This window comes from Triticum urartu, chromosome 6A, assembly GCF_056163025.1.
Source record: "Triticum urartu cultivar PI428250 chromosome 6A, HENAU_Tu73, whole genome shotgun sequence".
In the NCBI taxonomy this organism is placed as follows: Eukaryota; Viridiplantae; Streptophyta; class Magnoliopsida; order Poales; family Poaceae; genus Triticum; species Triticum urartu.
In genome coordinates this window covers 417,557,512-417,570,094 of record NC_141878.1, presented here as the reverse complement: position 1 = coordinate 417,570,094, position 12,583 = coordinate 417,557,512, and the positions used below count along the sequence as shown (strand labels likewise).

General features: G+C 43.5%; 1 protein-coding gene and 1 long non-coding RNA gene across 8 annotated transcripts in view; one reads left to right on the top strand and one right to left on the bottom strand.

Moving 5' to 3' along the window:
- The window catches only part of LOC147965481 (uncharacterized), a 149,155-nt gene that overhangs the window by 133,839 nt on the left and 2,733 nt on the right, over nt 1-12,583 (top strand). The window lies entirely within an intron of this gene.
- On the bottom strand, nt 748-10,856 carry LOC125515238 (uncharacterized). Of its 7 annotated transcripts, none has more exons than XR_015608365.1 (9): nt 10,344-10,853; nt 9,942-10,223; nt 8,985-9,111; nt 7,836-7,886; nt 7,391-7,482; nt 7,218-7,308; nt 5,875-6,002; nt 4,733-4,771; nt 1,287-4,446 (listed from the first exon to the last, which is right to left on the bottom strand). It is a non-coding gene; the product is annotated as an uncharacterized LOC125515238 (long non-coding RNA). The 7 variants fall into 7 exon arrangements; XR_015608367.1 differs by having other exon boundaries at nt 1,287-2,260; XR_015608361.1 differs by adding an exon at nt 748-1,280 and having other exon boundaries at nt 1,401-6,002; nt 10,344-10,852.

Below are 12,583 nucleotides of genomic sequence, written 5' to 3'. Positions count from 1 at the left end.
AACTTAAAAAGTGAACTTTTTAATCCTAAAACTTACACATAATGTGCAAATTTAGTGCAGAGTTAATCAGAGGCGGCCAAGTGTGCCCTGTCCGGTCCTCGCTGAACATTTAGCAGATACCCCTACCGTTTTGTCAAATAAATGACAAAAGTGCTACTGTTGTTCCTTTGGATGCTCTCGTCGCCCGGATCGACAAGACAATCTCGCTGTAAATTCGCACACACTCCTTCTCATCAAAGATACTAGATCGGGATCGCGCCTTGGCGCCAGGGTGCCAGTCCCAACATTTGGTTAGGCAGGTAATGCTAAGTTAATATGAATTCAGTTTTAGTATATGCATTCATACAACATAACAAAATAGTGAAGAAGAAACGTTCAGTTGTGATAGGAGCAAGACACAATGATGATAAACATCGGCATGAGACTAAGACAAAATCAATTTCAGTGCGTTTGTTAACATAGGGAACTAAAGCAATTGCTCAGAATGGATTAGACCAATACAGTAAATTTACATAAAATTCAGGGCATTGCCAAACGGCAAGACAACATATATACCAAAAGTATGACAAACATGACACATTTTGTCATTACAAAAATATGTCTAAAGTAGTGATCCAATAATCCAGCGCCTGGTATTTATCAGGGGAGTATGTAAACCAATACAAATCATATAAGTGCAGTACAAAGTAAGATATGGTTCAATAAAAACCATCAAAATTCTTGATAGATCAGGATTACAGCAAGTCATTTATATAGAAATGAATGCATCCCACAAGTTGAATTACCATTATTAATAATTAGTGTAAGTTGGTTACATAGCAAGGGACCGAAAACTAAGTAGCACATTACAGGACAGCCGAACATCACAAAATACTAAAAGCAAGGCGTTTATACAAAGGCTGGTGACAGTTAGATGGCAGTCTTGATAAGTACACAAAGTTAGAACCAATGGTGGAGCTCATCATGGCGAGTGATACCGCTGGAAGCATATGATTGCCAATTCCAACCACTCGGGTATCGCTTCGTCGAGAATCTCATCGGAGTCCATGACGACTATAACTATCGCTTGTCCAGAGAAGGGGTTGCATGGAGCAAATGGATCAAAGGGAAAGAATCACAGGTCATAAGTTTAGCTTGAGGCACCAACCTTTGGATATTTTCAACCGAGAGCAGTCTCGCACAAAGGTATCTCCTCTGGTGTCTCTGCTGAAAGCCCGACCCTGAGTGGCCTGAAGTGCACTTATCCTGTCCAAAAAACCAGTGGGCCTTCTTTGTGTGGCCTGAAATTAATCACCGAAGGAATAAACCAATACAGAATATATGTTTGATCGTTCTGTAGCATGGCATGGTACATATTGGAATGACACGGAAGATCTTCGAACAGTATATGCAACACTTACACACATGCCTCTTAACTCCTGTTCATCCGTAAAGGATACCATGTTGGATCTGTCATCTTCATCGCATTGAAACTGATGAAAGCATGCCGCCACAAGAATTAGGTAGAGAAATTAAGGGAATCAGAAAGTAAACTTGGGTCAGTGTCATCTAAACATGGGCATAATGTGATCTCATTACAGAATATAACGGCACAGATTTACTAATTATGACATTGGCTAATTCAACAATTCATTGGAAGTTGTTTCAGGCAGAACCACTCTAATCAGGAGTACCTATTTTTTAGGTTCCAACAAAGTTTGTAGGGTTACCTAACAGTAATACCATACCGAAATTGTTTGAAAATTAGGAGGGAGAAGGAGAGGGGAGGCAAGATATCAGCAATTAGGCCGTTTTCAGAGAGGAAGGGACCCCGTGGATGGGTCCTTGCGGTCGCCGGCCAAGTTCACGCTGTCGCTGGAGTTCACCTCCAGGCCGTCGCCTAAGAGGGGAGGGGATTAGGTGGAGGATGTCTCAAAACGAAAAGGAGAAGAGGACGATGCAAGGCGTCGGAAGGGGGTTCTCGCCTCACCTCGACGACTTCGTCAGTCGCTGTTGAGGCGTCTTATGGTTCAGCCTGGCGGCTACGGCGACGGTTCGTCCTGCTACTGCCGGTGACCAATGGTGGACGGAGTGCGTGTTTCTCACCGTCTCTAGCGGTGTCGTGCCCAGGAGGTCGTCGTAGATCACCCCCCTGCGTGCACCGAGGGTGCGCCTGGATCTGCCGGTCAGCAGCGGCGCCGATGAGCGCACCTTGACCCGCCACTCCCCCCTGCGCGCACTCCTGTAGCAACATGAGTGGCGGCAATTGCATCCAACTTGTCTATTTTTAAAAATAAGAAAGCAAAAGGTCATCTGTAAGGAGAGAACACCATATCGCCAAAAATCAAATGCTTAAGCTTGAAAAGGCATGCTTACATCCACTATTTAGAACTGATCCTACCAAGAAGAAACATTTAAACTAAGTACAGTAAGCACTGACAAAAATATAGGAGCAGCTATTTCAAATAAATCTGAGTGCTAAAAACTCCATTAAAGAAATGAAAATCTGGTTAGATACATAATATCTTAGTACAAGTATAGATAATTTGATATCTGATATAAAAGATGCTTTACTTAACTAAGCTCGAAGGACCAAGACTCTAGTCAGATGATTCTAAGATAATATCAAGATGCATTAGAAATAACTCGCATAATACATACCATACAAAAAAATACACCTACAACAAAACCTTTTTAATTGGCTAACAATACAATAAAATAAAGAGAAGTAATCAGTATCTGTTGGAAATATCAATCAACAAAAAGTGTTGCTCTAGATTTTGATGTGTTAGGCAAAAGAGAAAATAAACAACTGCCAGCTTAATATTGGTTGGGAAGTGACATCAATGATGTAATCCTGCTAGACTAATAGGAAAATGAATAAGCATCTACCATATCCAAGCAGGAGCTAGAACCCAAATACTTGAACCTTCATAATATAATACAGTAATAAAAACAGAGTTTCAGGGTATCAGCTCTATAGACAAAATACTCTTATGGCTAAAATAAGGATAAGCTGTGTAAGTTCATCCTTATTTAACTCCTCTTTATGTAGGTAACATATTTTAAACTCTATAGTTGGAAGAGTGTTCAAACTGCAGGATCCAAACAAATGCACTGGTGACTTACAGAATTGGGGAAAGCTTCAGAACAAACTAAAGAAAACGAAAGGAAATGTCTGCTCAATGGCTCGGATTAACCCAGCAACCTAATCACAGCAGTCAAAAAAATGTTTATGGATACAAAATGGGACATGCTACCTCGGTCACTCTTTACATGAACAATCCAGCATTATCTCAAGAAAAATCTTAAAAAATCCTATAGTATTATTTTCTGTAGCATGAACAAATAGCTACAACTGGTAACTTGCAAAAAAATAGAAGTAATAGTATCACAGCGAATTAAAACAAGTCATTCAACCGATAACTTGTTGGGAGTGAGTCTTTCTAGTATAACAAAGTGCAACTTACTCTTAACCAGATTAAATCAAAGACCAACAAGAAACAATAAAGGATCAAGAACAACTTATATGCAATAAAGGTATGAGAGAGAAGAAAACTTTACTTAAAACGGCTATAAACACTGGAGCATAAATAAGCAACACCTTTAAATACAAATGAAAAAGGGTTTAGGGTTAATTGCATAGTGGGCTCAGATTCGCCTTTCCTCGATCATATAACCTACCCTCGTCATCTCTTACCACCAGATCAATCTGTTTACATAGTGGAGCTGCCCTGGTTATCACTCAACAAGAATGACCATCCAAGGACAGAACCATAAGTATCAGATGACCAAAAATGATTTTAGGGACGAGAGGGAGGATCCAACTTGATACCAACAGGTGCCTCGATTGCTCAAAGGCACACTTATTTCAGCCACAGTTAATCATCATCGCCCTAGCAAGAATAGCCTCTGACACGAGCATCGGCGGCGAGAGGAGAGGAGACCCAGAGAGAAGGGGGCGAATGGGAGCACGAAGAGGCAAGCCGCTGCCCTCCCCCACTCCATAGCCGCACGGGCCAACCACCGCCCAGCACGCACGAGGCCTGGACGCGAAAAGACCGAAATACCCTCGGTGGGGGCAAGATATTACGTGCAGTGGCGCGGGATATTTACCCGTCGGTGCGCGCGACGGGACGAACATGCCACACCCGCGGCCACGGTCACTGACAAACGCAGCCCACCCACGAGGGGCCCCACACGTCAGCTAGTCCCGGTCGAACAGACAGAGTAAGCGACAGCGCGAGGAGGCAGTAACTATTCATTCCTATAGTGCTACTCCAGATCCGACGGCAGAGTACGTCCGATGGCTTGATCCGACGACCCAAACTCCATCAAGCGAACGCATCCGACGGCCGAAAGTCGCTGAGCTCTGAGGAGGCTCGGTGAGACCCTCTTCTCTTGTTTCTGGAAGTGAAACTGCCCTGGTTATCACTCATCAGAAATGACCATCCAAGGACAGAGCCACTAAAATAAGCACATGATCAGAAGGTCTCAAAGAAACGAGGGGGGATCCAACTTAATACCCTGCTCCAGTTTCCTAATTAATTAAAACTGAAGCAATAAAGGAGATATCTGGCACTACATCTAGTGGCATTATATGGCTATAATGATCACCTAACACAGAGTAGCAACATGCGATAAAACAGGAAATAATTCCCTACAGAATAATCTGCACTACTTATGCATATAATGAAAAGGAGATAGTTCTCCTAGCCTCTACATCGTGATCATATGGAAAATAATAAATTACCCGAGTGTCCCGAGATCTTCGCCAAGGAAATCTCTGTAGCTGTGATTTGATTAGAAGACCACCATAAGTAGTGTGTATCAGTTAATCAATATTTAAACTAAGGTACATGTACCACAAAAGAAACCAAGTTACATGAATATCCGGTAGTTCTAACAGAAAATACACCAGCTTAATAGCTTATAATTGCAAAGGCGGAATTAGGTGTCCCAGCTAGCCACTATAATTTTGCAATCACCAGAGCAAAATTTCCTGGCCAATTAACCAACTGATGTACGTACATTTTAACAAAACAGAGCAAGTAATAGGAAGTGCATTATTATTTTGAGCTAAAGTGTATGCATATAGTACAAACACTACAGGTATATTCTGATTATCCGTGCTTTAAGCCGAAAAGAATGAACAAGAAGAAATATATATCTGAGAAAAATAGGATTATACATTTGAAAAAAATAATCTTGTCTGATAAAAAATCCATGCATGACAGGAGTACAGGCACACATATAGAGGTTTTGGTGGATACAACCCGTTCTAGCTTACAACATATACACACTGACTCTGCTCATACACAGATAGGTTCTGGTGTGTATAAATTGTTCTAGCTTACAACATATACACACAGACTCTGCTCGTACATGAGAAATACAAAACAGAGCACAAGCCTGGATTCATGTGTGTTCTTTATCTATTTGGGTTGACCAAGATATCTATGACCACCTCTAAATTCCCGTAGTAGCTTACAAATATTGTGTGTATCTATATTTCATTTAAATTGGGGTTGTTGGTTCTGAGTCAAAAAAAATCTAGTACTGGACCTGACAGACATAGGAGACTATCTCATCAAAGAACATGTACACAAAAATTTAAATCAAGCCATGTAAAAAATGAAGTTACTTTTATATTCTTCTTCTTTTTTAATTTCTTTGCTATTAGCAATCAACGATGCTCACACCCAAAAGGAAGAGGAAATTAAGGGGCTCCTGACATCATGGTTGACATATTTGTGGCGTGCACCCTGGTCTCAAATCTCAAAGATATGGATGGGTGAAAGACTATCTAAATGTAATTAAAGTCGAACATTCCAAAAAAAATTGATTTGCTAACTACAAGACCAAGGTAAAACCAAGAGCGGACCTCATGTATACCTGATAGTGCATCAGACACCAACGATGTGCAGCCAACTCTTCAGAAACCCATTGGATCCTTGGCGAGCACACACTTCTCTAAATGCTCATCTTTTAACATGGTGATCTGCTCAACATTGCAAGCCGATCTGCAATCACAAAAGCAAAGCATCAGCATTAGAATAGGAGGAGGAAGTAACTAAATCAGAGGAGACCCAAACTTTAAATCCTAATACAATAGCACACGCACACACGCGCGTGCACGCACACACACACAGACACACACACACATGTCCACACACATACACATCTTTGTCATGAACAGGATATGGGAAAATCCGATATATTACTAAAGAGTGGCAAAGGATAACCATCTACATTTAAGTGTTGCTTGTTAATTAGGCAATTTAAGAATCAGCCTTCATAAGGCAATAAGTGCCACTGAGCTACAAAAAGAACAATATTTTCCTTTTTATTAAACCAGAGAAATGATGGACCAGTTGGCTGGAGATGAAAAGAAGCACGCCAACACTTCTATGTTACAGAACTGAACGCAGAATGCAGACATTTATTCAATAATTACAGAATCAAGGATACATTGGATTTGAGGCCACAAAACAAGCCTGAAATAAACATGAAATAAAGACATAATAAACCATAGCATATCTCAACACGGGTATAACTCGCAAGACTCTGGGCATGCTTGTCACATGAGAGCAAATAAAACGACATTTTTCTGTCACAACTCCTATTTGTTAGCACCTCAAATACCAAATAAATCACAGCCAAGAAAGAAATCATTAAGTAGCTAGAGAATATACAGAACCCTCTAATAGGACAAAATTAGTGTAATCAGCAAGGTACTACCACTCTCCAATATGAAAGAAGAATAAATAAATCATATATGTGCACTGCCCTAGTTCTGTTCTCAAGAAATGTTAGTACACATTTTAGTGTAAAAGGAAGGGAAAACTAAATATAGGCTTAAGAAATACTATTATCTTATTATCATCACTTCTGTCCCATTCTTCAGATGATTTAAAGTCAATAGGTGCTTCAGCAGTATGCACACAACAGGACCAATTCGGCCATTATAGCAAGAATCACACACAAAAAGAGAAGTGGAAACTCCCTCAAGCAATCGCCCAAAGTCAGGTTTGGAATCTAATAGGATAAAATCAAGAAACTTCAATCTCAGACTGAAGCAAGAACCAGTATATAGGAATGATTCTTAAAATGGTGATTAATAGAAAGCACTGGCAATACAGAATGATGCCCAGTATATAGGAATATGATTACAAAAAAAGACTGAAGCAAGAACACAGGTAACAAGTGAGGTGCAGATGTGAATGAAGATTCCAAACCTGTGTGACGCCCTTGATCATAGCTTCATATACCACATTAGTATATCAACTTCAAGTCTTCACCATATTTGCCCATCAAGGTTACACGTGCCTACATCACAAGCCAAACAAACCACAAACATGAACATCTAGCTCACAACCGCATACACCTGAACAAATAATGCCTTGCTAACCTTCCAATGAAGTGGTCAACGGCTAGGAGGTGGATCCATGCGGAAGCGACAGCCATCTCGCTCACAAACACTCACCAGCTAAAGTAAAACCCCTACAGTACCAAGAAGTAGAATCATGTCACATCTAAAAACAACAGCTGCAACAATCTGCAAGTAAAACAAAGAATTACACTTTGGTAGAAATGCAACATATGTTGTTTGCCTTGAAGTGAAGAAAGTTCAATTTATTAAAATAACAACATGTTTCACTGAGCCCAGAGTAAGAACTATGAATTATATCACATTGTCCAAAACACCACATTTGGTATAGGTAAATTTCAAAACATCATCGCATATAGTATTAATTAGCAATGAACGATTTCTTCATATAATCTGTAAGAAAATGTGAAAAGAGCACATAGATAGAAACAATGAAGTTGAGATGAAGGTACCAAAAAAGGCATACCTAATGTGCGTAGGTAAGTTCCATTGAACCAGAAAGAGTATAACAAGTTCACTGCACGACAGAAAACACATGTGTTACGAATACTTCAATCTCCTTTGTATTGCCATATAAAAAGAGTAACAGTAGTGTGCCCACATAAAGCCAAAGCTAAGATATCTGGAAAAGGCCGAGTTGAGTAGAACAAAATGTGAAACTTGATTGCAGTTAGTATCACAAATAATGCTTCAAGCGACCATACTTAATTTTGAACTGCTTGTCAAAATTGAGTCAAGCAAACCATGATACCGCCACAACAGATAGGGCGACAACTCAAGCTCTTGTTATACAAAGAAATCAAATAACTAGATTCAATGATCCTTGATGATACATTGCACTTAAATTTCTGCAGAAGTCTGGGAAGGCAACTAAGTTCTGCTATGTATGGTTAGAACAAAGTCGCTCTGAGGAATTTGAATGGCCATATTTATGAATGTTCCCAAGATAAGTTTTTACATCAGTTTATTATGTCGAAAGAGAGGTGGGGCGCTGGCCAGCATCCTCTTCCAGCTCAGTGCAATACCCACAAACAGTGTACCCCTTTAGAAATAATGAACCATTACAAATGCAGCCCCAATAAAAACAGAACCATCTTCTGATAACTAAATGTGCACCTTGGCACACCCTAGTCAGGCCAGTGGAAGGTTGTGGAGATAAAAATACACGTATGAACAAACATTAAATACTGAAGATGACAAAAACAGGGAAAGATAGAACGAACAAACATAGAATGCATTTTTTTTCATTTCCTAAAACAACCAATCTAAATGAAATATTAAGCAAATCTCTGGAATGAAATTTAGAACCAAGATTTCCTGATATAACAGAAGGTCAAACTTAGGCCTTTTATGAAATAATAACTACATGCAAATATCAAACAGACAATATATCATTGCCCTCCTCTATATCTTAAGAAGAAAGAGCAGATTGTATGCTTAAGTTGGAACAGAAACTGTATGCTCAATATTTCTGAAATGGCACACTCAATATGTGCCTAATCATATCTATCAAATGCCTTTGTCAAAGAAACAGGGTAAGTACTAAGTACTCGAACAGAATAGGAAAAAGGCAAGGTATCGTGATGGTACTACTCCATAAAGCAAGTTTCAATACCCTAATATCACTTTCGTAGCGGCGTGGACCAAAAAGGAAGAGGGGCCTCTTCCTCCTCGACACCTCCTCCTGTCTTCTTGCTCAACTCCGACGTGCTCAGGAGTTGGGTTCTGTAGCAGCAACGGATCTGGCAGAGGTGTCCACGGGAAAGGGTATCAGCAACATCAAAAATAATAATTACGCATCACGAAGTGGCTTAACTCTGGAGGAGCATGGTATTGGTGGTTGGCGCCATAGAATGATTGTGCAAGTTTTGCAATAAACACACCCATGGGTGACTTATAAACTGCATAACCAACTAACCAAATTGAATCATCCAACCACTCAAAGTTCTTCCAATAAATCACACTAAAATTTATGTTGCCTTATCATCTTGTCAGTCTGAAACTTATATTTTTTTTCATTAGGTGAAATTTTAACATCCTATAATCCTTCACTAAATTGCTCTTCAATAAATACTAAAACTAATTCCATAAAATTCCTAAGCAGTAGAAATACTACTTGTATGTGCTCTGAATAAATGTCAACAACTCCTCTCTCAGGCTCAATCAACTCATATGCATGTTTTTTTCTTCTCATAGTCAGATGAATACTTTCCAAATACAATATTGCCAAATTAATAGCAATCTTGATAATTAGCACACAAATATATGATACAAGATGATAAAAATTAAGAACACAGCTAGTTAAATAAAAAAAGTTTAGGAAAGGCATGAAACAAATGCTCCTGGTTGGCTAGGAAATTAGAAATTGCAAGCTTTTGCTGCAGCTTACAAGTCATGAGCAGAAAATTTAGTTTCCCTTTCCTAATCCGGCCCAATCAATACAAGAAACTGAAGTGTAAGAAAGAGATACGTAATGAGGATTAACTTCACGAAGCGAAACATCTAACAAGACTACAAACAGATGGGATTTGAGTTCACGAGGAGGTTCATGGAATCGAGAAAATCCCATTACCTTCCTGCACTAATCACACCCAACAGCCGGAAATCGCAATTAGACGGTGTGGACAAGGCGCCGTTGACCTTGGCATGGCTGGTTCGTTGCCAATTGGGGAAGAGAAACCAGAGAAGATCACGCGCATGCAGCAAGCCAAGAATTAGTCGATCTGTTACCATTTTTTTCCTTTCTCAGAATCAGTCGATCTGCTACATGGGCTAACCATCAAGTACGTATAGAGGAAACAAGCCATCGGCCGGCCCTGGTCCCTCTGCTCCATACGCTCAACCTCGCCACAATCTGCGCCATCAACAACACCAAGTGGTCAGTGCACGAAGATTAACCAAAGAAATTGAGCAGTGAACCAAAACAAAATTTGCCTGAGAAGGAAAAGGAGAAGAGGACGATGCAAGGCTGCACCTCATGGCCAGCGGGAAGCGGAGCCGCGCGTGGGGGCGAGAGAGGAGCCGCCTGAATCCACCGGAGCCGCGCCGGCGACGAAGCCGATGCCCAGCCTGAAACCGTTGCCACGGCTCAGGGTCGCGAGCGAGCGCGAGAGGCCGTGCACCGTGGATCTGGCCGAACGAGAGTAAGAGGCGGAGCACCTGCCATGTGCACGCGAGGACGACGGCGTGGATCCGGCAGGCAGGGCGAAGGAGACGGCGGAGCCAAAGCAGCGGCGCTTCTCGGCGTCTGGCCACCGAGCGGCAGGCGGCTGCCCTTGGGCTGCTTCTCGGAGGACTTGCCACGGGAGAGGAACAGGGAGGGGATGGTAGCGCGGCGGTTGCGGCTGGTCGGTGGCGGCGGAGGACGGGGAGGATGGCCGGCAGGGCGAGGGGAGGCGGGGAAGAGAGGAGTTTGGAATGGGAGGGGGCGGCGGCGGCTCCCTCGAGTGAACAGGAAGAGGGGACGAAGCCGATTGGGGAGAAACCCTATGGGTGTTGCACTTTTATACAACATAGTGAAATTACGAAAATGCCCTCGGCGGGGCATGAGAATTACGCGCGGTGGCACGAGATCTTTACCAGCAGCAGTTTTTTCGATCCGACGGCGCAGATTCCTCCACCTATCGATCCAACGGACGAAAACGCATCAAGGGAGAGATCCAACGGCCGAGAGTCGCTAATCGCTGAGGAGCCTCCGGCATCCATCCGGTTCATATCTCTTGATTTTGGAGGCGAGGACTTGCGTGGGTGAGGTCATATGCAGAAGGCTTTGCTGCCATTGCACACGCTGATTACAAAAAACCAAAAGGAAAGAACGGGTATACAGTAGCATGCATATAGTACATTGGAAACATTAATTAGCCGGCATATAATGTGATACGAATTCTGATGCCATTGATCGTCAGGGGTTGAGAGCGGTGCCACGGTTCTGGAGCTGCAGCACCACGCCAGCTTCGGCTCAGGCGGCAAGAGCAGGGTGGAGGACGCCCACGGCGTGGCCTCCGACGCCACCAGGGTCTCGTCGGCAGCTACAGGCTGATCAGGTCGTCGGACGCGGCGGCAGCGTCCAAGCTGGCGCAGGTCCCCGTCACCTCCGAAGCCCGGCTCCGGACGCTCAACTACGTGGCCACCGTGGGCATCAGCGGCGGCGAGGCCACGGTGATAGTGGACTCGGCGAGCGAGCTCACCTGGGCGGCCTGTCCATGAAGAGGCTGGCGTCCACGCCCAGGGTGGTCGCAGCAACCGGACGAGTTAGACGAGGCTGTGGTGTCGCCCTGAGCTAAGTTGGGAGCATGCGAGGACTCGCGGTCGCAGTCTCGCAGGAGGCGCTGGGAGCGATGAAGACGGTGGTACTATTACCATGTCCAGAGAAGAGCCGTGGTCGAGACCATCCAGAGTTGGACGTGTTCCCACTTCCCAGGCTTCACCGCGCGCACCCATAAGGTCTCCAAGCTCAACGCCTACAACGGAGTCGTGCTGCCGACAAGATGGACCTTGCCGGATGCCACTATCCTTGTCGTGGTCCGTTGAAGCAGCTACTGCGATGCTGGTAGCTCTGCGGGCTCTAACCCAGTAATTCAGTATCTCCTCTACTCTTTTCTTCTCTCTATCTACGCGATGTGGTAGCTACTCTTCATCATCTCTCACGAGCATACTGAGGTGGCATGGCCAGCGCTAATGATTGTGTTGGAGAAAACCATGAGCGGCTCACCATGGACACACGTATATGCTCATTCGCCGTTCATGGAGCCTAACGTGAAGGACGTGCTAGCTTTCCACAGCATCGATCACTCCTTGTACGAGTGCATCGCCTCGCTCGGCACTGCCGGCGACACCAGCGAAGCCGCCGGCGACGCACAGCTCGATGGAGTCTTTCTCGTGGCCATGGTGGTGTCTCTCAGACGAAGCTCGACAGCGAAGTCCGTGCCACTGAGGTTAGTAGCGACGACCCGGACGTCGAGCGTGGAGCGACCCATGTGCAGGGTGAGGTGGAAATCGCACCAATGTCCGCACGCCGCGTGGTTGTCCGACATGGACGCACGCCTGAAGGAAGCTGCTGCCTATCCTCTTCGTCCTTGTCTGACAAGCCGCTAATTCATGTAGAAGGCTGACTTAAATCGCTACCACGCCGCTTTCTTTGTTTTCTTTCCCTATTACTTCGTCATTCACATATTCTCTTTGGAATTAGCGACTTACTCCCGATCCCATAGCATC